The 27,510-nt window shown below is 43.1% G+C and overlaps 1 protein-coding gene across 3 annotated transcripts in view; it reads left to right on the top strand.

The window, feature by feature from the left end:
• LOC139418448 (kinase suppressor of Ras 1-like) overlaps positions 1-27,510 on the top strand; it is a 49,257-nt gene that overhangs the window by 1,561 nt on the left and 20,186 nt on the right. The window lies entirely within an intron of this gene.

Below are 27,510 nucleotides of genomic sequence, written 5' to 3'. Positions count from 1 at the left end.
CAATCCATGTACAATCCATGTCTCAAGGCTAAAAAATAATTATATAACTGGTCTCCCCTTCATATTCACTGATTGTAGTGGATTTAACAAGTGACCTCAATAAGGAATCATAGCTTTCACCTAGTCAGTCTGTCATGGAAAGAGCAGGTGTTCCTAATGTTTTGTACACTCAAGATCCCAAATCAAACTTTTTGTCACATGTGCCAAATATAGCAAGTGTATACCTTTACTGTGAAATGCTTACATAACAAGCCCTTAACCAACAGTGCAGTTCAAGAAGAGTTAAGAAAATATTTACCAAACAGACTGAAGTCAAAAAAAAAAAAAGTAACACAATTAGAATGAATATAAATACATGGGACACCTGTACCGAGTCAGTATGCAGAGGTACGGGTTAGTTGAGGTAATTTGTACATGTAGTGGGGGGTGAAGTGACTATGCATAGATAATAAACAGTGAGTAGCAGCAGTGTACAAAAGGGAGGGGGGGTCAATGTAAATTGTCCAGTGGAGATTTTTATTAATTGTTCAGCAGTCTTATGGCTTGGGGTTAGAAGCTGTTGAGGAGCCTTTTGGCCCTAGACTTGGTGCTCCGGGGGTGTGTGTCTGTGTGTGTATATATATATATGCAACAATTTAAATGATTTTACGGAGTTACAGTTCCTAATAAGGAAATCAGTCAATTGAAATAATTTCTTTAGGCCCTAATCTATGGATTTCACACGATGGGGCAGGGGCACAGCCATGGGTTGGCCTGGGGGGGGCATAGGTCTGGGCTGGCATCTGCAGTTATGAGGCCAGTTGGATGTATTGCCAACTTCTCTAAAATGATGTTGGAGGCAGCTTATGGTAGAGAAATTAACATTCAGTTCTCTGGCAACAGCTATGGTGGACATTCCTGCAGTCAGCATGCCAATTGCGCGCTCCCTCAACTTGAGACATCTGTGGCATTTTATTGTGCACCTGTGTAATGATCATGTTGTTTAATCAGCTTCTTGATATGCCACACCTGTCAGGTGGATGGATTATTTTGGTAAATGAGAAATGCTCACTAACAGGAATGTAAACAAATTTGTGAACAACATTTGAGTTTCTTTTTTGTGTGTGTGAGATGTTTTATTTCAGCTCATGAACATTGGAACCAACACTTATATTTTTGTTCAGAATATTCTCTGCTGTCATGACATTTGTCCAGCCTGCATTCAGTCGCCAACATCCACAAAGATGTATCAATAACCTACTCTTTATGCAAATTAAATGATACTACTGATATGCTTTCATGCTCATCACATTTGAATGAGATTGTCAGTTTTCTATTTGAGGAAAGCACATGCAATTACTCTTCCCTTCAGGGGTTTTTGAAGAGTGCATTTTCCTTACGTTTCATGCATCTTCAACATCTGAGTTGTGAAAAGGTTCGGACTTCTTGAGGGGTCATTGAACTGCAACACTAGTTATGGTTAACCTGTTTCAGGACAAAGAAAGACTTCAAGTGAGTGTCAGAAATAGAAAGCAATGAGTGGGTGCTCTAGGCTCACTCTACAGTACGCCTTTTACCGTCACCACACACACTGCCACTTTCACTTCACACTGGGTTTTCTTGTTAGTTCAGGATGTCCATCACTGAGGAAAACTGGATCGTTATGGTCTGCTCACCCTGCCTTATAGACATTCAACTAGCAATGATCAATCAGAAGCTGCGTTTCTCCAGGCCGTACATACAGTGGGGCAAAAAAGTATTTAGTCAGCCACCAATTGTGCAAGTTCTCCCACTTAAAAATATGAGAGAGGCCTGTAATTTTCATCATAGGTACACTTCAACTATGACAGACACAATGAGGGGGGAAAATCCAGAAAATCACATTGTAGGATTTTTAATGAATTTATTTGCAAATTATGGTGGAAAATAAGTATTTGGTCACCTACAAACAAGCAAGATTTCTGGCTCTCACAGACCTGTAACTTCTTCTTTAAGAGGATCCTCTGTCCTCCACTCGTTACCTGTATTAATGGCACCTGTTTGAACTTGTTATCAGTATAAAAGACACCTGTCCACAACCTCAAACAGTCACACTCCAAACTCCACTATGGCCAAGACCAAAGAGCTGTCAAAGGACACCAGAAACAAAATTGTAGACCTACACCAGGCTGGGAAGACTGAATCTGCAATAGGTAAGCAGCTTGGTTTGAAGAAATCAACTGTGGGAGCAATTATTAGGAAATGGAAGACATACAAGACCACTGATAATCTCCCTCGATCTGGGGGCAAGATCTCACCCTGTGGGGTCAAAATGATCACAAGAACGGTGAGCAAAAATCCCAGAACCACATGGGGGGACCTAGTGAATGACCTGCAGAGAGCTGGGACCAAAGTAACAAAGCCTACCATCGGTAACACACTACGCTGCCAGGGACTCAAATCCTACAGTGCCAGCCGTGTCCCCCCCCCCCCCCCCCCCCCCCCCCCGCTTAAACCAGTACATGTCCAGGCCCGTCTGAAGTTTTCTAGAGAGCATTTGGATGATCCAGAAGAAGATTGGGAGAATGTCATATGGTCAGATGAAACCAAAATATAACTTTTTGGTAAAAACTCAACTCGTCGTGTTTGGAGGACAAAGAATGCTGAGTTGCATCCAAAGAACACCATACCTACTGTGAAGCATGGGGGTGGAAACATCATGCTTTGGGGCTGTTTTTCTGCAAAGGGACCAGGACGACTGATCCGTGTAAAGGAAAGAATGAATGGGGCCATGTATCGTGAGATTTTGAGTGAAAACCTCCTTCCATCAGCAAGGGCATTGAAGATGAAACTTGGCTGGGTCTTTCAGCATGACAATGATCCCAAACACACCGCCCCGGGCAATGAAGGAGTGGCTTCGTAAGAAGCATTTCAAGGTCCTGGAGTGGCCTAGCCAGTCTCCAGATCTCAACCCCATAGAAAATCTTTGGAGGGAGTTGAAAGTCCGTGTTGCCCAGCAACTGCCCCAAAACATCACTGCTCTAGAGGAGATCTGCATGGAGGAATGGGCCAAAATACCAGCAACAGTGTGTGAAAACCTTGTGAAGACTTACAGAAAACGTTTGACCTCTGTCATTGCCAACAAAGGGTATATAATAAAGTATTGAGAAACTTTTGTTATTGACCAAATACTTATTTTCCACCATAATTTGCAAATAAATTCACTAAAAATCCTACAATGTACTTTTTTTTTTTCATTTTGTCTGTCATAGTTGAAGTGTACCTATGATGAAAATTACAGGCCTCTCATCTTTTTAAGTGGGAGAACTTGCACAATTGGTGGCTGACTAAATACTTTTTTGCCCCACTGTATACCCTGATCCCATCTTCACACACCCCCTGAACCAGACAAATGTGGGGATGCTGGAAAGAATTTAAGTAGTATTACAGCACCAAACTGAAGCACTAGTTTTAGTCACAAAAAGCCCAAAAGCCCGAACCATCTGGGTTGAATCACCCCCATCTGTTTGTTTGAGAAGATTGTAGTGACAATTGGAGCAGAGAGAGATGTTAACCATAAGTCGCCCAGATCTGTCTTGGGCTTGGCCATAAAATCCTAACTGGCAGAAATCTGACAAGCCTGTCAGCTTGACACTCCCATAGGGCTCCACAAGTGTTCTCATGAGTCCCGTATATAACAGCAGAGTGGAAAATATAAATTGTAAATCCAGCTAAATGGCCTAACTGATCAGTTAATTTGTGTGATGAATGAGAGAAGTGAATAACGACGGGTTAAAGTGTCTGTCACAGTTGTGTTGCAAAACAGGGGCATCTCTCCCAGAGACCCGCACTTGAGCGCAATCAAGAGAGGCTTGAACTCGCATTATATTCTTACTGAAAGAGCTTTATTATGGCACTCCATCCATGGCTGTTTTTTTACTGTGTGCCTTGCCGGTGAAAAGATAATGGTGCTTTGCTCTCCAAGTGGAGTACTGCAAGGTGGTGCTTCAGTTTTCACACACTAATCCCTGTCTGACTCTTGACATCTCTCACACACCCCCTCTGTCTGTCTGTCTTTCTGTCTCCATGTTGGCCTGTTCTTTGTTATGTCTCCCTGTCGTTGTCTCTGTGGCTGTGAATCAGTATGTCTGTTACACTTTAGCAATGAATGACACTAGATGATATCCAATAATAATTCAAACAGCCTCTAGGGACAGATTAAATACTTTGTAGGGAATGTTACTCTAAAAGAGCTTGAACGTCGTTTTTTTTCTTTCTTACAGGTTATACAGTGCCTTCAAATTGTTCACACCCCTAGACTTTTTCTACATTTTGTTTCAGCCTGAATTTAAAATTGATTCAGTTGAGCTTTTGTGTCACTGGCCTACACACAATACCACATAATATCAAAGTGGAATTATGCTTTTTGAATTTTTTTCATTTTTCAATAACAAATGAAAAGCTGAAATGTCATGAGTCAACAAGTATTCAACCCCTTTGTTATAGAGTTCAGGAGTACAAATTTGCATAATGAGTTGCATGGACTCACTCTGAATGACAACCTCATCTCTATACCCCACACATACAATTATCTGTAAGGTCCCTTAGTCGCGCAGTGAATTTCAAACACAAATTCAACCACAAAGACCAAGGAGGTTTTACAATGCCTCGCAAAGAACAGCACCTATTGGTAGATGTGTTTAAAAAATAAAAACAAATAAAAAACAGACACTGAATGTCCCTTTGAGCATGGTGAAGTTATTAATTACACTTTGGATGGTGTATCAATACACCCAGTCACAGCAAAGATGCAGGCGTCATTCGTAACTCAAGTTGCCGGAGAGGAAGGAAACCACTCAGGTATTTCACCATGAGGCCAATGGTGACTTTTTAAAACATTTACAGAATTTAATGGCCGTTACAGTAGAACTGAGGATGGATCAACATTGTAGTGTCTAGGGTTGCGCATTTTGGGGAATATTCAGAGGTGGGACATTTCTGTGGGAATATATGGGAAACAATGGAAATGTATGCAAATTAATATTAATACAATTTAAATGTATATGTTTTTTTATTGGATATCTTTACCATATATGGAGACAGAAACATAAACCTTTTACCTTATGATAAGTAGACAATTACAAATTAGTAAATCCTTCCAATAGATTTTTTATTTATGAATTGAACTTTAATTAAATGAGTTGACTCTTTACATGGGATGATTTCACTGAACAACAAAAGAAAGGGAATATTGAATGATCCCCAATGATCCATCGCATCTCCCAAAAAGATTTTAACATACATCTGTAAAATGATAGTCTAGAAACTAAAGCTTTGGTTGTCTTCCTCTCAGGCTTCCATGTCTTCTCCCTGGACCTCCACAATGTCCACCTCTTGAACATCAGACTCTGAGGCCTCATCTTCACTGTCACTTTCCAACCTTGTTGAGGATGGCTAGTTATCAGGCTCAAAAAGCCTCAAATTCAAACGGATGGCCACCAATTTTTCAACCCTTGTATTGGTCAGCCTGTTGTGTGCTTTGGTGTGTGTTCCCAAACAAAGACCAGTTGCGCTCTGAGGCGGCTGATGTTGGTGGGATTTGGAGGATGATGGAAGCAACAGGGGAAAGAGCCTCAGATACACAAGGTCCCCTCCACCAGGTGGCTGATGAGATATGTTGGCACGACTGCCATATTGCATCTCCATTCCAAAGTTCTTGCTTGGAAGTGTACTTCGTCAGACTGACAAGAACCTTGCTCTCATCCAGGCCAAGGTGGCGAGACAGCATACTTAGTGTCCAACATGTACTCTAGGCGTGTATGGGCTTAAGGCAGACGTCTTCACACTTTTGATGTATTTCAGAACTGCATTTTCCTCTGCTTGGAGCCACAGGGAAGAGGGAAGGGCAGTACGGATTTCTTCTCTTACATCTGCAAGCAGAGTCTGAACATCAGACAGGGTGGCATTGTCTCCCTCAATCCGTGTAATGGCTACTGCTATAGGTTTCAGGCTGCTTACCACACTCTCTTAAAATAAACTCAACAAAAAAAGAAACATCCCTTTTTCAGGACCCTGTCCTTCAAAGATAATTCATAAAAATCCAAATAACTTCACAGATCTTCATTGTAGTTTAAACACTGTTTCCCATGCTTGTTCAAGGAACCATAACAATTAATGAACATGCACCTCTGGAACGGTCATTAAGACACTAACAGCTTACAGACGGTAGGCAATTTAGGTCACAGTTATGAAGACTTAGGACACTAAAGAGGCCTTTCTACTGACTCTGAAAAACACTAAAAGAAAGATGCCCAGGGTCCCTGCACATCTGGCTGAACGTGCCTTAGGCATGCTGCAAGGAGGCATGAGGACTGCAGATGTGGCCAGGGCAATAAATTGCAATGTCCATACTGTGAGCCGCCTAAGACAGCGCTACAGGGAGACAGGACTGACAGCTGATCGTCCTCGCAGTGGCAGACCACATGTAGCAAAACCTGCACAGGATCAGTACATTCGAACATCACACCTGCGGTACAGGTACAGGATGGCAACAACAACTGCCTGAGTTACACCAGGAACGCACAATGCCTCAATCATCAGTGCTCAGACTGTCCGCAATAGGCTGAGAGAGGCTGGACTGAGGGCTTGTAGGCAGTTGGAAGGCAGGTCCTCCCCACACATCACCGGCAACAATGTCTCCTCTGGGCTAAAACCCACCATCGCTGGACCAGACAGGACTGTCAAAAAGTGCTCTTCACTGACGAGTTGTGGTTTTGTCTCACCAGGGGTGATGGTCGGATTCGCATTTATCGTCGAAGGAATGAGCATTATATCGAGGCCTGTACTCTGGAGCAAGATTGATTTGGACGTGGAGGGTCTGTCATGGTCTGGGGCGGTGTGTCACAGCATCATCAGACTGAGCTTGTTGTCATTGCAGGCAATCTCAACACTGTGTGTTACAGGGAAGACATCCTCCTCCCTCATGTGTTACCCTTCCTGCAAGCTCATCCTGACATGACCCTCCAGCATGACAATGCCACCAGCCATACTGCTCGTTCTGTGCGTGATTTCCTGCAAGACAGGAATGTCATTGTTCTGCCATGGCCAGTGAAGAGCCCGGATCTCAATCCCATTGAGCATGTCTGGGACCTGTTGGATCGGAGGGTGAGGGCTAGGGCCATTCCCCCCAGAAATGTCTGGGAACTTGCAGGTGCCGTGGTTTTAGATTGGGGTAACATCTCACAGCAAGAACTGGCAAATCTGGTGCAGTCCATGAGGAGGAGATGCACTGCAGTACTTAATGCAGCTGGTGGCCACACCAGATACTGACTGTCCCTTTGTTCCGGGACACATTATTCAATTTCTGTTAGTCACATGTCTGTGGAACTTGTTTCCGTTTATGTCTGTTGTTGAATCTTGTTATGTTCATACAAATATTTACACATGTTAAATTTGCTGAAAATAAACGCAGTTGACAGTGAGAGGATGTTTCTTTTTTTGCTGAGTTTACATCATCCAGCAGGATCCTCTTCATGGGGCTGTCCATGTCGGGAGACTGTGTTATGGCCATTTCTTGGAGAGACTCCCCCTCCAGGAGACTGTCAAACATGATGACAACACCACCCCAACAGGAGTTGCTGGGCAGCTTCAATGTGGTGCTCTTATTCTTCTCACTTTGCTTGGTGAGGTAGATTGCTGCTATAACTTGATGACCCTTCACATACCTAACCATTTCCTTGGCTCGCTTGTAGAGTGTATCCATTGTTTTCAGTGCCATGATGTCCTTGGGGAGCAGATTCAATGCATGAGCAGAACAGTCAATGGGTGTGACTCCTCCACCTTAGACCAACCTGCCTCCATGTTCGCAGCATTGTCTGTCACCAGTTCAAATACTTTCTGTGGTCCATGGTCATTGATGAACCTTCAGCTCATCTGCAATGTAGAGACTGGTGTGTCTGTTGTCCCTTGTGTCTGTGCTCTTGTAGAATACTGTTTGAGGGGTGGAGATGATGTCGTCAATTATTCCTTGCCCACGAACATTCGACCACCCATCAGAGATGATTGCAATACAGTCTGCTTTCTCTATGATTTGCTTGACCTTCACTTGAACTCTGTTGAACTCTGCATCCAGCAAATGAGTAGATAAAGCATGTCTGGTTGGAGGGGTGTATGCTGGGCTAGGAACATTCAGAAATATCTTCCAATACCTGTGAGCATCAGAGGTGAACCAGTTGCATACACAGCTCAAGCAAGACATTCATCATCATTTCTCTGACTCCGTTCCTCCATTGAGTCAAGAAAACTTCTGATTCCTGTTGCTATCGATAAGGTGTCTGATTCATCATTTTCACCTCAAATAGAAGTAGAGGGACTTTTGTCAGAGGTTGCTTGTTTTGAGCGCTGAGGGAACTTTATCCTCTTGTCCAGATGATTCTGCATCTTTGTTGCATTCTTCAAGTTATTTGGCACAGTATTTGCAAATGTACACAGCTTTTCCATCTACATTAGCTGCAGTGAAATGTCTCCACACATCAGATAGTGCCCGTGGCATTTTCCTGTAAACATTAGAAAAACATGATTAAAAAATAAACATATACAATTCCATGTACAGATAAATAGTTAAGCAGTTAGATTAAACTCCTTTTAAGATATATGTTTTAAAATTAAACATGTATGGAAACAGGTGAATTAACAGCTCAAGCAAGCTAAATCCCACATGGTAGCAAAAATTAACTAGCAGAAATTGTCACAAGTTAGAAATAATTTAGTTAACAAAAAATTATGTATGTCATAAAATATATTCACCCCACCCAGTATTGTAATCATAACTTACCAGAAAGCATGTAGTCCTTGGCTCAGACAGTGTAGTAGTGTGGGCTCAATAGAATCTCATTAGTGTGCAAGATCTTGAGAATCAGCTGTACATATCATGGAAGAGTGAACTTCACATGTGGTGGAAGAATGCACTGTGCATGCAAAGAGTTGCAATTCCATTGAATTGGGGATAGTTTAACCAAAATATGCCACAAGACCTAGAATTGCCTTATGTGTATCCCACAAAAAAAAGGTTCACTGTTATAAGCTAACCTTTTTGATGAATTTAAGCTAAATTCCCCAAATTCCTGGGCTTAACTTCTCATGGAAAAATTCTGTAAATTGACCGTTTAGTTTCCAACCCTTCCCAACCCTTCGCAAGTTACTCCACAATACTAACCTAAATGACAGATGTTCCAAAACATGCATCCTGTATGCAATAAGGCACTAAAGTAAAACTGAAAAAATGTGGCAAAGAAATTAACTTTACATCCTGAATACAAAGTGTTATGTTTGGGGCAAATCCAACACCTCACTGAGTACCACTCTCCATACTTTCAAGCATAGTGGTGGCTGCATGATGTTATGGGTATGCTTGTCACCGGCAAGGACTTGGGAGGTTTTTTTTGTTTAAAAAAAGAAACAGAATGAAGCTAAGCACAGGCAAAAATCCTAGAGGAAAACCTGGTTGTCTGCTTTCCAACAGATGCTCAGAGACATTCACTTTTCAGCAGGACAATAACCTAAAACTCAAGGCCAAATTTACACTTGAGTTGCTTACCAAGACAAATTTGAATGTTCCCGAGTGGCCTAGTTACAGTTTTGACTTGAATCGTCTTGAAAATCTATGGCAAGACTTGAAAATGGCTGTCTAGCAATGATCAACAACCAACTTGACAGAGCTTGAAGAATTTGTTTAAAGAATAATGTGCAAAATATTGTACAATCCAGATGTGCAAATTTCTTAGACTTACCCAGAAAGACTCACAGCTGTAATCGCTGCCAAAGGTGATTCTATCGTGTATTGGCATAAATGAGATTTCGTGAAAGAAATTCAGAAATGTTTAAAATCATGTTTTCACTTCATCATTATGGGCTATTGTGTTGAGAGAAAAAAAATATTCATTCCATTTTGAATTTGAGGCTGTAACACAACAAAATGTGGAATAAGATGAGGGATATGAATCATTTCTGAATGCGCTGTATGTAGCCTAGCCTTTATAGACATATAACATGATAAAGATGATATTATATTGGTCACAACAACCAGACTTCTGACTCCTCATTTGAATCTTGCTTGCGTAGGTGTCTCTTGATATACATTTTCTTCCGTGAGTCTTTTGGATTAATGCATCACCATGTTATCTGTGCAGATAATCCATCCCTGAGCCTACCTAATGATCAGCAGATAGAAATGCATCATCTGTTTTGTCTTCTCATGATGTTGGAAAGAGTTTTGCTGCGCCGCTCGTGGTGTGAGCTATTGTGGCTGTGTCTATATTTAGACGTCTTTCTTCCTACGCATTTTCAGGGTTGGTTGTTAAATAAGGAAATCAAATGACGCGCAAAGAGGCTATGCTGAGAGGGGAGAGCAGGGCGGAAGGGGGGAGGGGGGATCAAAGCCAATCAGCTGGGCTGCTTCTTACAATATAGCAACTGCTGTGTCTGAGGCCTAGGAGGAGACCGACTGGGGAGAATATGGCCATCTCCAGAGAAGTAACAAGCAAATCATTGCAGCATTATCCACACTATTTCAGTTTCCTCTTTTTGTATTGGGAAAACAAACGGTACAATCCAGCAGTCGGATTGCATTGTGTGGAAACCATGGTCGTTTTACCCCAGCAGGCGGCTTTTGAGCTATTCTTAAACATGTTGAGGATGTAGTGTTTCTCTGCATCTGGTAATTTTGAGGTCTGCAGTATTTGTGTAATGGGGAAGGAGGATTTGCATGACATGGCAAAAAACAAGAGGTTCCGTTGCCCTGTTCAAGCTTCCTTCCTACCCATTCCTTTCTGTTTTTTCTTCCTTTCTTCAAGGACCATGACATAATTCCATTTCCAGATCGGATATATTACATTTGGGTAACATTTGACATACATTTGATTCTATACCTGTGTAATAAATCTGCAATAGCTTTGTAATTGCATAGTACCAGAATTGGGCATTTTTTTGTTGTTATTACTCAAGTGGAATAAGGAATAGTGCCTATTCCTCATTCCTGTTAGAAGGGTTCTATATACAGCATGGTTACACAATAATGTATTTGAGGCATTTTGTGTTTCTCAATTGAATTCAGTTTAATCTAACTTCCTAAATAATGATGCGTTGCTCTCTAACAGAAAGCGCCTTAGATTTAGAGAATGATGCAACACCAGCTCGAACACCTACGCTTAAGTTCTATGTGAATTGCCTGGTTAGATAATAATGCATGTTTGGTTTCAAATGTAACTCAGGAGAAGACACGCTTTAGCCTGCCCCCGTGCTGTTCTAACTGACTCATGTCAACGTGTAACCCAAAACACTCAACATTGATCTTCCAATTGATTCAGGGCCTTGATGCAATTGCAATCCTTAAATTGTCCTATTGTGTTGTATGTCTTGAGGCAGCAGTAAAGTGGGGTCCGAAATGATTGACACGCTTGATAAAAATGAGCAATTAGAACGGTGGAAAATAATTACTAAAAATACTGAGCTATATTTTGCACTCCAAAAAAATGGGCAAATATTATTTTATACTAATATAATACAAATATTATTTTATACTAATATAATACAAATATTATTTTATACTAATATAATACAAATATTATTTTATACTAATATAATACAAATATTATTTTATACTAATATAATACAAATATTATTTTATACTAATATAATACAAATATTATTTTATACTAATATAATACAAATATTATTTTATACTAATATAATACAAATATTATTTTATACTAATATAATTGCTCAGAGAAAGAGATTTTCTTTAACACGTAATAAAAAAAAATCTCAAAGGTAGGGTCAAAATTGACAGCCCTAAAGATTCTTAGAAAGAAAGTAGCTAAAAGTGTAGTATTTGGTCCCATATTCCTACTGCATCAAGCTTGTCACGCTACAAACTTGTTGGATGCATTTTCAGTGTTTCAGAATTATTTTGTGCCCAGTAGAAATGACTGGTAAATAATGTATTGTCATTTTGGAATCACTTTTATTGTAAATAAGAAAATAATATGTTTCTAAACACTTACGTTAATGCGGATGCTACCAAGACTACGGATAACCCAGAATTAATTGTGGTTAATGATGAATGAGAAAGCTACAGAGAGTCAAAGATCATACCGCCAAGATATGCTAACCTCTCACCATTGCCAATAACAGGGGAGGTTAGCATGTCTTGGTGGTATGATATATATTCTTTGAGCATACAATAAAGCAGTGTTGAAATGATTAATTTCATAGTCATTATTGCTTATCAAGATGAGCAGTAATGTTCACACACTTAAAATTTCAAGCTATTTCTGAGCTTTGTATGGTGTGTCGGCAAGGCCGGGCTGTGTGTTGCTGGGGCTGTCGCTAGGACAAACCAGACGGGGACTAACCTTACACAACATAAGGACAGAGGATTAGTGGCAGCAGCCAGCCAATCCCCCAGCCCCTCCCTGTGGGGTCAGCCAGCGATGACGGAGGGGTCAGTGCAGTGGGTCATTCATTGTCTCTGACAGTCACCCACGGACGATGGGCGCCCAGCCCTGCCACAAAGCCCGTGGCACATGTGACCCTTCCTCCCTCCCTGCACCATGCGTCACTGTGCCTCCGTCCATCGTGCCACAATGGTGGTGGGCTGTGGTGATTTGTGGCATATTCATGTTGTTACCTGGAGCTGCTTAATATGCAGCATCACGTCACAGCCGTTTGTTAACATTTAGGCCCATCACAAAGGCCTTAATGTGCCATGTTCATTATCTGCCAGATCACAGTGCTGTGCTGCCCTGAGACCAGTGCACACAGTGACTGTGACGGGGGCCGCCCACATTTTATTAATGCTACTTTGGACCGCATGGGGCCAGCGGATAAGGGCAGATGAAGCTATAGGCGAAAAGACAAAACACAACAAAGCCTCCTTGTCACATGGTCCTGCCTCCTTGTCACATGGTCCTGCCTCCTTGTCACATGGTCCTGCCTCCTTGTCACTTGGTCCTGCCTCCTTGTCACTTGGTCCTGCCTGCTCCTGCCTGCTTGTCACTTGGTCCTGCCTGCTTGTCACATGGTCCTGTCTGCTTGTCACTTGGTCCTGCCTCCTTGTCACTTGGTCCTGCCTGCTTGTCACTTGGTCCTGCCTGCTTGTCACATGGTCCTGCCTGCTTGTCACTTGGTCCTGCCTGCTTGTCACTTGGTCCTGCCTGCTTGTCACATGGTCCTGCCTGCTTGTCACTTGGTCCCGCCTGCTTGTCACTTGGTCCCGCCTGCTTGTCACATGGTCCCGCCTGCTTGTCACATGGTCCCGCCTGCTTGTCACTTGGTTCTGTCTGCTTGTCACATGGTCCTGCCTCCTTGTCACTTGGTCCTGCCTCCTTGTCACTTGGTCCTGTCTCCTTGTCACTTGGTCCTGCCTCCTTGTCACATGGTTCTGCCTACTTGTCACTTGGTCCTGCCACCTTGTCACTTGGTCCTGCCTGCTTGTCATTTGCTCCTTGTCACTTGCTCCTGCCTGCTTTTCACTTGGTCCTGCCTGCTCCTGCCTGCTTGTCACTTTGTCCTGCCTCCTTGTCACATGGTACCTGCCTGCTTGTCACATGGTCCCGCCTGCTTGTCACTTGGTTCTGCCTGCTTGTCACATGGTCCTGCCTGCTTGTCACATGGTCCTGCCTCCTTGTCACATGGTCCTGTCTCCTTGTCACTTGGTCCTGCCTCCTTGTCACATGGTCCTGTCTCCTTGTCACTTGGTCCTGCCTCCTTGTCACTTGGTCCTGCCTCCTTGTCACTTGGTCCTGTCTGCTTGTCACATGGTTCTGCCTACTTGTCACTTGGTCCTGCCACCTTGTCACTTGGTCCTGCCTGCTTGTCACTTGCTCCTTGTCACTTGCTCCTGCCTGCTTTTCACTTGGTCCTGCCTTCTTTTCACTTGGTCCTGCCTGCTCCTGCCTGCTTGTCACTTTGTCCTGCCTCCTTGTCACATGGTCCTGCCTCCTTGTCATATGGTCCTGCCTCCTTGTCACATGGTCCTGTCTGCTTGTCACTTGGTCCTGCCTGCTTGTCACTTGGGTCCTGCCTGCTTGTCACTTGGGTCCTGCCTGCTTGTCACTTGGGTCCTGCCTGCTTGTCACTTGGGTCCAGCCTGCTTGTCACTTGGGTCCTGCCTGCTTGTCACTTGGGTCCTGCCTGCTTGTCACTTGGGTCCTGCCTGCTTGTCACGTGGGTCCTGCATGCTTGTCACGTGGGTCCTGCATGCTTGTCACGTGGGTCCTGCCTGCTTGTCACTTGGGTCCTGCCTGCTTGTCACTTGGGTCCTGCCTGCTTGTCACTTGGGTCCTGCCTGCTTGTCACTTGGGTCCTGCCTGCTTGTCACGTGGGTCCTGCCTGCTTGTCACGTGGGTCCTGCCTGCTTGTCACGTGGTCCTGCCTGCTTGTCACGTGGTCCTGTTTGCTTGATGGTGATACTATTGTGTACTGATGAGGTACATTTTTTTTTCTGACTAAAACAATGTTTTGGAAGAGAACCATCAAACACTCATGGACACACTGACACATTTATTTTGCTCTTGAAAATGGAGCATTGATCATGGTTTGATATACAATTGTGAAGACAAAAGCCAGCACATAATACCAGATGGGAATAGTGCAGTTTGTGGGCTTCTGTGGCGCAGATTCAGAATCCATGTGGGTCATATGCCCACCATGACCACAGACGGCAGATGCCTTTAAAAACTGCTGTACAGTTCTGAGGGGACCAAAGGATAATGGCACATAACATGTGACAATAGAAACTGCAGAGAGTCATGTAAATTTGAAGGGGGCTTCTATTACCACAGAGATTGTTTTATCTTTGAGAAATCTGATATTACCTCATAGTGTACGTTCTGTTTCCCTGGGAAAGAAGTCTTGCACAATTCTCCTGCAGAGAGGCAATGCTGTCATTGGCAAAGACATCAAAGTAAGGCTGTCATCCAATGTTTCTGAGAGTACAAGACGGTTATTTCTGCCGAATCTTGAGGAAACAAATGGAACAGTAGGACTTTGTCCCCTGTGTCGGACAGGCGTTTTGGTGTCTCTCTGGCTGCTCTCTGGTGACTTGGTTCGTATTGGCTGTCACTCATCTCCTCAAGGCACTAAAGCGTTTACATGGTGTTTTTTAACCCCCATTTTCAGACTAACAGGTGGGATCTGAGGCTTGTCAGACTACCCCATCCCCCACCAGGCTCCCATCTATATGAGTCAATGAGTTCCATCCCCCACCAGGCTCCCATCTATATGAGTCAATGAGTTCCATCCCCCGCCAGGCTCCCATCTATATGAGTCAATGAGTTCCATCCCCCACCAGGCTCCCATCTATATGAGTCAATGAGTTCCATCCCCCACCAGGCTCCCATCTATATGTGTCCATGAGTTCCATCCCCCACCAAGCCCCCATCTATATGAGTCCATGAGTTCCATCCCCCATCTATATGAGTCAATGAGTTCCATCCCCCACCAAGCTCCCATCTATATGTGTCCATGAGTTCCATCCCCCACCAAGCTCCCATCTATATGTGTCCATGAGTTCCATCCCCCACCAAGCCCCCATCTATATGAGTCAATGAGTTCCATCCCCCACCAGGCTCCCATCTATATGAGTCAATGAGTTCCATCCCCCACCAGGCTCCCATCTATATGAGTCAATGAGTTCCATCCCCCACCAAGCTCCCATCTATATGAGTCAATGAGTTCCATCCCCCACCAAGCTCCCATCTATATGAGTCAATGAGTTCCATCCCCCACCAGGCTCCCATCTATATGAGTCAATGAGTTCCATCCCCCACCAGGTTCCCGTCTATATGAGTCAATGAGTTCCATCCTCTACCTAACACAGACCTGTTGTTAGCTGATCATCACAGGGCTGACTGAAGAATCTATCGATCTGTGAATCTGACTCTGTTACATTTTGAAGCCCACTGAGGATTTCAGTGTTTTAAAACACACGTCATGTCTGGGATCTGTGGAATGGTACAACGCTACTCCAGCTTTTGATATTTCTATAGAAAATGTGCTGTTATTCAAATGTTACCTAAATATATATGTGTTTTATTTAGCAGAACTGCAGAATTGTGTCTAGTCTGAGGTGTACTTTTAACAGATATTCCACATCGAGGTGTACGGTCTCAGATTTTCTGTTACATGTCTATGGGAAAATCCCACTCTAAACAATGCTGCTGACGACTCTGGAGTGAGGTTGCTAGGTAACCTGACAACACTCTTGTACCAGTGTATTGTTCACTGTGCTGCTGAATGATCCCCATCTACCTCTCTGTGTGTGTGTGTGTGTGTGTGTGTGTGTGTGTGTGTGGTTCTTGTGACAGGATGTCTCTGGTGTCCAACTACATAATAACATTATGTTCCACAAATGAGACTGAAAAATACCATCTGCACAGTTGCAAAATATGAGGAGGAAATTGTCACGTTGGCTGTTACTATGTAGGCCTACTACAAATGTTAAATAGTTTTTACAGTTAAAATGTCTCCTGACCCTTTAAACTACACAGAGAGAATTTCAGACAGAAGTCTAATGAATCTAGTGTCATTCCTGCTCTGTGGGAAATGTCATGTGGATCTTCTCAATTTCAGCTCACATCCTGTCACTCCACTAAAAGAAGAGAAGAGATACAGTGAAGAGAGCTTGTTGTCGGCAAGAAGAAGCTTACTGGCACTCTTGTCCACCCACACAGCATGAGGCCTCTCATTGGCTAACCTCAAAGGTCAAATGCCTGCTCCCAGAACAATGGTTAAAGTCCAGACACATTGTGTCAATATAAGGAGTTGTGGGCATGGTAGCCTATATGAATAGTATAGGGCTCCCTTTAACCAGCCCTGTCAGACAGTCTGTATTTGAAGTGATTCAGTAATATACTATTACCTTCACTGGACATCGTACCATTGAGGCTTCAATGGGTCTAGTCAAAAAGAAAATGCTGCTTCCCAGTCATATTTGGCCTTCTGTCTGAGTTTGTTGCTCAAATCAAATTGTATTGTCACATCCATGTGTTTAGCAGATGTTATTGCGGGTGTAGTGAAATGCTTGTGTTTCTAGCTCCAACAGTGCCGTTATATCTAATAAGTAATATCTAACAATTTCACAACAAATACCCAATACACACAAATCTAAGTAAAGGAATGGAATTAACAAATAAATATATGGACGAGCAATGTCAGATCATATCAAGTTCTCTTCAAGTCAACTCTCTTTTAGCACACTTTCAGTTTATTCACTTCTCAAATAGACTGGGTTTCTTTCTCCCAGTCACACGTCCAGGGGAAGACTAAAAATGTAGCTTTTATTGAGGAGGGTGATCTATGCCCTCAGTACAATTAGTACTTATCTGGCAGCCGAGGAGCTGGAGTGGTCTATGGAGGGCCCCTTTGCCCAGGCTGTTGACCTGACCCCTCCTCAGGTCCTCCTCCAGACGCCCTCTCTCCTTTCCTCTATTCCTCTATGCTCCCTTCCCTCTCTCCTACTCTTTCCTCTCGCCTGCAGTGGAGAGGCCTTTGTTAACCGCTGCCGCAGAGCCAAGCTGTCTCTTTCATCCCAAGGCCGCACTTTCTCTCGCCCAAAGTGTGACTATGTTTCTACAGTGTGTACTACGTGTGTGAGTGAATGAGCTGAGAAAAGGCATGCTTAGCTCATTGTATCTCCAGCACTCGAGAGGTGACTGGTGGGCATAGCTGTGAAAAGTACGGGTGCTGGGGTGCACCCCTGATAAATTGAAGGAGAAAAAAAAGTTCTTAATTGTTCTTCTTTGATTACTCCTGTCTGAACAGACATTAATACAATTATTCCAAATAATACACCAAATATAGAACAGCTTGTTGCGTTGTGGCCATCGATATAATCATAGACAGATTTTGGAACCTCTAATCCTCGCACTTTTACTGTTAAACTAATGGCTACACTTGCAATGGCTTCCCGTCCTGACTTGAATAGGAACTGCCATCTATGGATTCTTTTTCTATGTTTGGGTGCAGCGGTCAGTTTGCCTTTCACAAAAATCTAAATACAATCACGAGAGAAACGTAGGCCTACCGTTTGGAAAGCAAATACCTACTTCTGAAAAGAGAAGACTGATCTGTCTGTAGAAGCAAACCACTTATTTTCTCTACCTTTTTGAGCGATTCTGAGTAAACAGCACTGTTTTTCAACGTAGCTTATCTGGAGATAGTGGCATGAGCGCATTGGCCATCACTGATGAGTAGCCTATGCTTCATTGGTTGAGTCAGTGTTACTAACTAGGTTTCCATTCAATTGACAACAGGTTTTCATGTGAATATTCTAAAATCCGCTTTAAGAAAATATGCAGATTTTTTTTCACCAGTGATATGTTTCCACCAAACTGACTTGTTGAGGATAACAAATTGTGTGATGACTTGGTGCACACAGTTTACTTTTTAGCTTAAGATTTCATGTACCGATAGTTGTCACAGAAACTGTTGTGTTAAATAGCAAACGTGTCTACTCTGGTCTTGGCACGTGTGCTCTAGCCAACAGCTCACAGATACAGTACAGGTAGGCTGTGTGGGTACAGTGCAGGTAGGCTGTGTGGGTACAGTGCAGGTAGGCTGTGTGGGTACAGTACAGGTAGGCTGTGTGGGTACAGTGCAGGTAGGCTGTGTGGGTACAGTGCAGGTAGGCTGTGTGGGTACAGTGCTGGTAGGCTGTGTGGGTACAGTGCAGGTAGGCTGTGTGGGTACAGTGCAGGTAGGCTGTGTGGGTACAGTGCAGGTAGGCTGTGTGGGTACAGTGCAGGTAGGCTGTGTGGGTACAGTGCTGGTAGGCTGTGTGGGTACAGTGCTGGTAGGCTGTGTGGGTACAGTGCAGGTAGGCTGTGTGGGTACAGTGCAGGTAGACTGTGTGGGTACCGTGCAGGTAGGCTGTGTGGGTACAGTGCAGGTAGGCTGTGTGGGTAGTCTAGTCTACATGATGAGATTATAATGGATAAGAGTGAGAATATTTTTATTTGGCAAACGTCGGTCAAGCATTGATCATCATGTCACCAGAATAAGACCCTCAATATTTATTGGAAAGGAGCATCAAGAGCGCCGTGCACTTTCACCACCCTGTGAAGTTTGTCATTACTTATTTCATCTGTAGTTTTTAAATTTGAGCGTTTAAATGTTATTATTTAACTAGGCAATTCCGTTAAGAACAAATTCTTATTTACAATGACGGCCTACCCCCTCCAAACCCGGACGACGCTGGGCCAATTGTGCACCGCCCCGAACCAGGGAGTCTGTAGTGACGCCTCAAGCGTAAAACAAATTTGTGCACAACATTTTGTGTGTGTGGAAAAATTCTGGGATCTTTTATTTTCAATCATGAAATATGGGACCAACACTTTACATGTCGCACTTATATTTTTGGTGTGTGTGTGTGTACAGTTGAAGTCAGAAGTTTACCTACACCTTAGCCAAATACATTTAAACTCAGTTTTTCACAATTCCTGACATTTAATCCTAGTAAATATTCCCTGTCTTAGGTCAGTTAGGATCACCACTTTATTTTAAGAATTTGAAATGTCAGAATAATAGTAGAGAGAATGATTTATTTCAGCTTTTATTTATTTCATCACATTCCCAGTGGGTCAGAAGTTTACGTACACTCAATTAGTATTTGGTAGCATTGCCTTTCAATTGTTTAACTTCGGTCAAACATTTTGGGTAGCCTTCCACAAGCTTCCCACAATAAGTTGGGTGAATTTTGACCCATTCCTCCTGACAGAGCTGGTGTAACTATGTCAGGTTTATAGGCCTCCTTGCTCGCACACGCTTTTTCAGTTCTGCCCACAAATTTTCTATAGGATTGAGATCAGGGCCTGTGATGGCCACTCCAATACCTTCACTTTGTTGTCCATTTTCCCACAACTTTGGAAGTATGCTTGGGGTCATTGTCCATTTGGAAGACCCATTTGCGACCAAGCTTTATCTTCCTGACTGATGTCTTGAGATGTTGCTTCAATATATCCACATAATTTCCCTGCCTCATGAAGCCATCTATTTTGTGAAGTGCACCAGTCCCTCCTGCAGCAAAGCACCCCCACAACTTGATGCTGCCATCCCCGTGCTTCACGATTGGGATGGTGTTCTTCAGCTTGCAAATCAAATCAAATTTATTTATATAGCCCTTCGTACATCTCAAAGTGCTGTACAGAAACACAGCCTAAAACCCCAAACAGCAAGCAATGCAGGTGTAGAAGCACGGTGGCTAGGAAAAACTCCCTAGAAAGGCCAAAACCTAGGAAGAAACCTTGAGAGGAACCAGGCTATGTGGGGTGGCCAGTCCTCTTCTGGCTGTGCCGGGTGGAGATTATAACAGAACATGGCCAAGATGTTCAAATGTTCATAAATGACCAGCATGGTCCAATAATAATAAGGCAGAACAGTTGAAACTGGAGCAGCAGCACGGCCAGGTGGACTGGGGACAGCAAGGAGTCATCATGTCAGGTAGTCCTGGGGCATGGTCCTAGGGCTCAGGTCCTCCGAGAGAGAGAAAGAAAGAAAGAGAGAATTAGAGAGAGCACACTTAAATTCCCACAGGACACCGAATAGGACAGGAGAAGTACTCCAGATATAACAAACTGACCCTAGCCCCCCGACACACAAACTACTGCAGCATAAATACTGGAGGCTGAGACAGGAGGGGTCAGGAGACACTGTGGCCCCATCCGATGACACCCCCGGACAGGGCCAAACAGGAAGGATATAACCCCACCCACTTTGCCAAAGCACAGCCCCCACACCACTAGAGGGATATCTTCAACCACCAACTTACCATCCTGAGACAAGGCTGAGTATAGCCCACAAAGACCTCCGCCACGGCACAACCCAAGGGGGGGCGCCAACCCAGACAGGATGACCACATCTGTGACTCAACCCACTCAGGTGACGCACCCCTCCCAGGGACGGTATGAGAGAGCCCCAGTAAGCCAGTGACTCAGCCCCTGTAATAGGGTTAGAGCCTCCCCCTTTTTCCTCCAAACGTAACGATGGTCATTATGGCCAAACAGTTCTATTTTTGTTTCATCAGACCAGAGGACATTTCTCCAAAAAGTACTATCTTTGTCCCCATGTGGAGTTGCAAACCGAAGTCTGGCTTTTTTATGGCTGTTTTGGAGCAGTGGCTTCTTCCTTGCTGAGCGGCCTTTCAGCTTATGTCGATATAGGACTTGTTTTACTGTGGATATAGATACTTTTGTACCGGTTTCCTCCAGCATCTTCACAAGGTCCTTTGCTGTTGTTTTGGGATTGATTGATACATCCACAGGTACACCTCCAATTGACTCATGATGTGAATTAGCCTATCAGAAGCTTATAAAGCCATAACATAATTTTCTGGAATTTTCCAAGCTGTTTAAATGCACAGTCAATTTAGTGTACGTAAACCTATGACCCACTGGAATTGTGATGAAGTGAAATAATCTGTCTGTAAACAATTGTTGGAAAAATTACTTGTGTCATGCACAAAGTAGATGTCCTAACCGACTTGACAAAACTATAGTTTGTTAAAAAGAAATTTGCGGAGTGGTTGAAAAACAAGTTTTAATGACTCCAACCTAAGTGTATGTAAACTTCCGACTTTAAGTGTGTGTGTGTGTGTGTGTGTGTGTGTGTGTGTGTGTGTGTGTGTGTGTGTGTGTGTGTGTGTGTGTGTGTGTGTGTGTGTGTGTGTGTGTGTGTGTGTGTGTACCGATTTCCTTATGAAATGTAACTCAGTGAAATCTTTGAAATTGTTGCGTGTTTGTATTTTTGTTAAGTATATAGATAAAGGAAGAGAATCTTAGGCTTAGCCCCAGAGAGAGCGAGAGATGGAGATATGCCGGCGGCATGCTACGATACCAACACCAACATCTCTTTATCCTTGTCAGATATACTACTGTGTAAAGATATAGGCCTACAGAAAGTCTAATTCGCAATTTTTCGATCACAATATTTTTTATAAAGATAAGTATTATATTGTTAAATTATAGGATTAACTCTGGTAGGCTTAAAACATTCTTCCTCACCCCAAGATCATCTGTCAGAGTCAGATGCAGTGCAGGTGCGCACTGCCTTCATATCATAGGGCTGCAGTATAATAGGCTAATAGCCACACCAAACCATCACAAAAGTTCATATCAAAAGTAAGTCGAGCCATTCGTTTATTTGGAAAATATGAGCAGATATTATATCACAGCAAACACAACATTACAGCTGGAACTTAATTTGTCCAAAGAAAATGGCTCAACAGAAGCAAACAAAACACTTGGGAACTGGTTTAAACCTACGAGGGAAGGATATTGCCTACCGTACCCAACAAATGACAGCAATAGGCAAATGTTATTTATTTTACAAAAGGCCTACTTATAACCTGTCTTAAACTAAATACTGAGCACAATTAAAAAGACAGCTCGAACTTAATTTAACCAATGAATATGTCCCAACATAATGAAACAACACCTTTTGCATAATTAAAGAACTGGTTTAGATTAATAAGTAGGCCTACAATAATAATAATGATGATGATGATTAAACAAATTATTCTAAATACAAAAAAATTAAGAAAGTTTCACAATTGCATCCTATCTGAAAAGTCAGTTGCACAGTAGCCTACATTTGGGCATTTGTGTGGTATTAAAAAATGTCTTCTAAATTCAATTATTTTTATTTTTTTCGCCCAGACCCTGCAAAAATAAAACATCCCCAAATACATGTATGCTCCATTGTATGCCACTACTCAAATGCGATTTTCGATGCATGCAATGCTTTACTATAAAGGGGATTTTTCTCCCCCCGCACACCCCTCCTAGCACCCACAACTCAAAACATCACATTGTATTTATTACTTGTGCCGAATACAACAGGTGTAGACTTGACCGTGAAATGCATCTTCCCGCGGCTACGCTGTTGGGTGGAGTAGAGGGATACCTGGCGGTGCGCTGCTCATTTCATGGCCATGCGGTGCGGCCTGCAGCCCAAGGCGTCCTGCTGTAATGGACACTCCCAGATGGAGATAAGGAGACACACTATACTGGAGCCCAGCACTGCGTGGAGTTGAGAAGGCCAGGCTAGCGCAAACTAATACCACAGTACTGTGAGTTACTCATCCGGTAGTCACCTGGGAAGGCCGGAACAAGGAGTGGAGCCTGCCTGGTCCTCAATATTGCTATATTAAAGTACAGCAGTAAGTAGTGGTAATGCTCAAGTTTCAGACATCCTCTGGACAACTTCTGAGGTGTTTATATCACAGACCACTATGTTCAGACTGTCATTAACATGCCACGTGAGCGTCCAGCCTGATCATAGTTATTTTGCTTCCGTCTCATCTGTTTTATTTTTCCACTGTCATGTTCCATACAACATCTCTTGATATCCCAGTGTTAATTTGCACAATCACCATTAGGGCAGTGGTGTCTGGTGTGCTGTTTGGATGGTACACAGCAGGGCTTGAGATGTTGTGATGTTTATCAGTACATCAGATATCAGGTGAAGGGAGCAATGGGGGGGGCATGTAATCTTAGCAGTCACTAGGTGTGGGGGGGGGGGGTCTGTTTGTGTGTGGTGAAGGATGAGGTGGACTTGGTGGACTTGGCATCCCTGAATGGCATCTAGGCCAGTTACTGAGGCTTCACTTATTAAAGTGCTGATTAGCAGATACAGGCAGCTGGGGGGGTGGCTGGTTTGGTGTGTGTGTGTGAAAAGGATGACTGGCTTAATGGCCAGCGTCCCCAATGGTAACATGGCTTGCTGTGCGTCAGCAAGCTGCTGCCCTGGGTGCTGGTGAAAAGGCCGTCTCAGTGGGCGAGCCCTCCTCCCCGGTGTCAGCTGTACAGGCCTCGCCTCCTCTCCCCTTAGACTGCCCTGCTCCCTGCGTCATCACCATACACCACAACACGGAGGTGCTGCCACTACCTGTTCTCAGAGAAGGAGAGAGGGGGGGGGGTGGCATATCCTCTCACCCCTAGCCGCCTGTCTGTGTCCGGCCTGTCTCTCTCTGTCCAGCCTGTCTCTGTGTCCAGCCTCTCTGCAGAGCTGGAAAATGAAGGTGGTAGCCAGTGCTCTGTTTGTTTGTAGACGATCATGGTGGAGTGCTTTCACATATTCTGCAATGTAAGCATCCTCACTGTTTTGTTTATTATGTGAACAGCCTATGACGTCTTTTAATAGAAAAAAATGGATCCCACGGTCTTGACAGATGAAAGAACAATGTGATACCTGGGTTAGCACCTAGAAAAACAAAAGCTCATGGGCTGACATGTTGATACATGCTCACTGAGGGGGAGGTATGTTTAGTCGGGGGCCAGTCCAGTGATGGCTGTGAGGCTGTCTGCTAGCCTCGCTGTGAACTTTGCGTCTTCCAGGACTGTGATGTCACTATGCCCCTGCCTTCAGTGGCTGCAATGTTCCAATGACACTTGGTTGCCATGCCAGCGGTGCAGACACCCTCATGAGAAGGCCAGCTCGCTGTTCCCTTCCATATAATAACAGCTATTTATATCTACTTGACAGCCCTGCTTGCTGGAGGCGAAGCAAAGAAAGGAGAGCGGGAGGGTAAAATAAAATCCAGTCAGATAACTGCCTGCCTGTGTGAGAACATATATGGAGGAGAAACGCCACTTTGTAGAATTAATAAATGTGTGTCTGCGTGATTGGAATAATTCATGTTTCAGATTGGCCTCTCCTCACATTATGGGAGAAGGATTGTGTGTGCGTGTGGGTGTGCATAGATGTGTCTGAAACTGCTTAATCTCCCCAGTGTTCTACCACAGTCCAAAACATCAAAGACTGTAAATCCTGTTTAGGGCTGTGGCGGTCATGACATTTTGTCAGCCAGTGATTGTCAAGCAAATAATTGCCGGTCTCACGGTAATTTACCGTTAATTAACATAAACACGTTTAGCATCTCCTGGCTTCCACGCAGCCTCCAAGCCACTGATGCAGACCTTTTCGAACATCTACAGTTTAAAAAGTCTAATAAATCCAAGTAGCCTACACCATCACAATAAATCCATGTAGCCTACACCATCACAATAAATCCATGTAGTCTACGCCATCACAATAAATCCATGTAGCCTACACCATCACAATAAATCCATGTAGCCTACACCATCACAATAAATCCAAGTAGCCTACACCATCACAATAAATCCATGTAGCCTACACCATCACAATAAATCCATGTAGCCTACACCATCACAATAAATCCATGTAGCCTACACCATCACAATAAATCCAAGTAGCCTACACCATCACAATAAATCCATGTAGCCTACACCATCACAATAAATCCATGTAGCCTACGCCATCCCAATAAATCCATGTAACCTACGCCATCCCAATAAATCCATGTAGCCTACGCCATCCCAATAAATCCATGTAGCCTACGCCATCCCAATAAATCCATGTAGCCTACGCCATCCCAATAAATCCATGTAGCCTACGCCATCCCAATAAATCCATGTAGCCTACGCCATCCAATAAATCCATGTAGCCTACGCCATCCACAATAAATCCATGTAGCCTAACAAAACATATTATTTAAGCAATTAGGCTGATACAACACATCAGAACTCGTAGCCTAATAGTTAATCAACATTTTAAGCTATTTCTTCTCCTAAGTGCAGCAATGCGCACACGACACTAGACTATAGGCGCGAATGTTCCAAAATGCTATCAATTCTCAAGTGACTGCAAATGAGATTATGCATATAATGCTTTTCTTATGAAGATGCATTTTTTTATGGTGAAAATGATCTTCCCCAAACTTGAAACTCACGCGCTGCTTATGTATACCAGTTATGCTCTAAAGCAGGATTGTGCTTAATTTTAAGAAGTTATTTGGCCACATTAGTTGTAATACAAACCTTATCGAAACATATAGGCCTATGGGCTAGGCTACATGGGGTGTGCTGCTATGATTAGAAAAGGCCGCTAAAAAAGCCATGCTCTGTTTCTTCCCTTACAAGCATCATTCACAAGTGATAATATATCATTCACAAGTGATAATATATCATTCACAAGTGAGAATATATCATTCACGAGTGAGAATATATCATTCACGAGTGAGAATATATAATTCACAAGTGATAATATATCATTCACAAGTGATAATATATCATTCACAAGTGATAATATATCATTCACAAGTGATAATATATCATTCACAAGTGATAATATATCATTCCCAAGTGATAATATATCATTCCCAAGTGATAATATATCATTCACAAGTGATAATATATCATTCCCAAGTGATAATATATCATTCCCAAGTGATAATATATCATTCACAAGTGATAATATATCATTCCCAAGTGATAATATATCATTCACAAGTGATAATATATCATTCACAAGTGATAGGCTAATATTGTCACCCATGAGATTATAATTTTTTTGTTCTTTTTTTGAACCTTTTTATTTAGTTAAGAACAAATTCTTATTTACAATGACGGCCTACTCCGGCCAAACCCTAATCCTGACGACACTGGGCCAATTGTGTGCCGCCCTATGGGACTCCCAAGCATGGCCGGTTGTGATACAGCCTGGAATTGAACCAGGGTCTGTAGTGATGCCTCTAGCACTGAGATGCAGTGCCTTAGACCGCTGCGCCACTCGTTAGCCCAATTGCATGTTCTTGATTTAATCTGGTCTTTACATATACTAAATAATATGTGTCAATGTGTTTTGATTTAGAATGGACCATTATCATGCACCTGTCTCAAAACAGGGGCAGGGGGGAAAAATACATGTCATCTATGCACTTAAATACCGAATGGAGGACGTTTTTCCAGTGAAAAGCTAATGGGAACATCCTCCTTTTAATAGAGGCCATCAACTCTGTTTTCTCATACAATTGCATAGCCTATAGAAATGTTACAAAACATGAGCTCATGGGCTCTCATGAAGTGTTAAAATGATAAAATTTTAAATCACATTTGCATTGATGTCAGAGTGATTTAGAATGAGAATAGAGTGCTGAGTACCGAGTAGTTAGCAAGTTTGGTAGGCTACTAATGGCCATCAACAGCATCACAGCTTTGAGAAGCCAAGTTACCGTGACTAAACGGTCATGTGGAATTTGACTGCCGTCATGACTCGTGACCGCTGGTGTGGCGGTAATGCGATCACCATAACAGCCCTAAGCACATTCCCTCGTTGTCTCTTTGGCAGCCATGTTTGTTTTATAGGATTTACATTTTTTTGGCCTTGTCCAATATTTGATAAGTGGCTTTGGATATGTTAAAACTCCAGCATAGACATACTGTAAACATGGCTTGGCATTGTCAGGGGCTGTCTTATTCTGGCTTTCATTTACCAGTGAATATAGTGTCTATTGTAGGTTTTCTGTTTAGTTAATCAGTTGTTAAATTATTTGCATGTGCAAGGACATTTTTTATGGAAGTATGACGCACAGAGAAGAATTCAGCAACATATAATCAGAGCGTAATTAAAGTGTCTGATTAATGTATCCCTGGTATTTAATGTTTTCTATGTGCTATTTCTGCAAAGAATGATGGCGCA

This window comes from Oncorhynchus clarkii, chromosome 10 (genome assembly GCF_045791955.1).
Source record: "Oncorhynchus clarkii lewisi isolate Uvic-CL-2024 chromosome 10, UVic_Ocla_1.0, whole genome shotgun sequence".
Lineage (NCBI taxonomy): Eukaryota > Metazoa > Chordata > Actinopteri > Salmoniformes > Salmonidae > Oncorhynchus > Oncorhynchus clarkii.
This window is presented reverse-complemented; position numbering and strand designations above follow the sequence as displayed.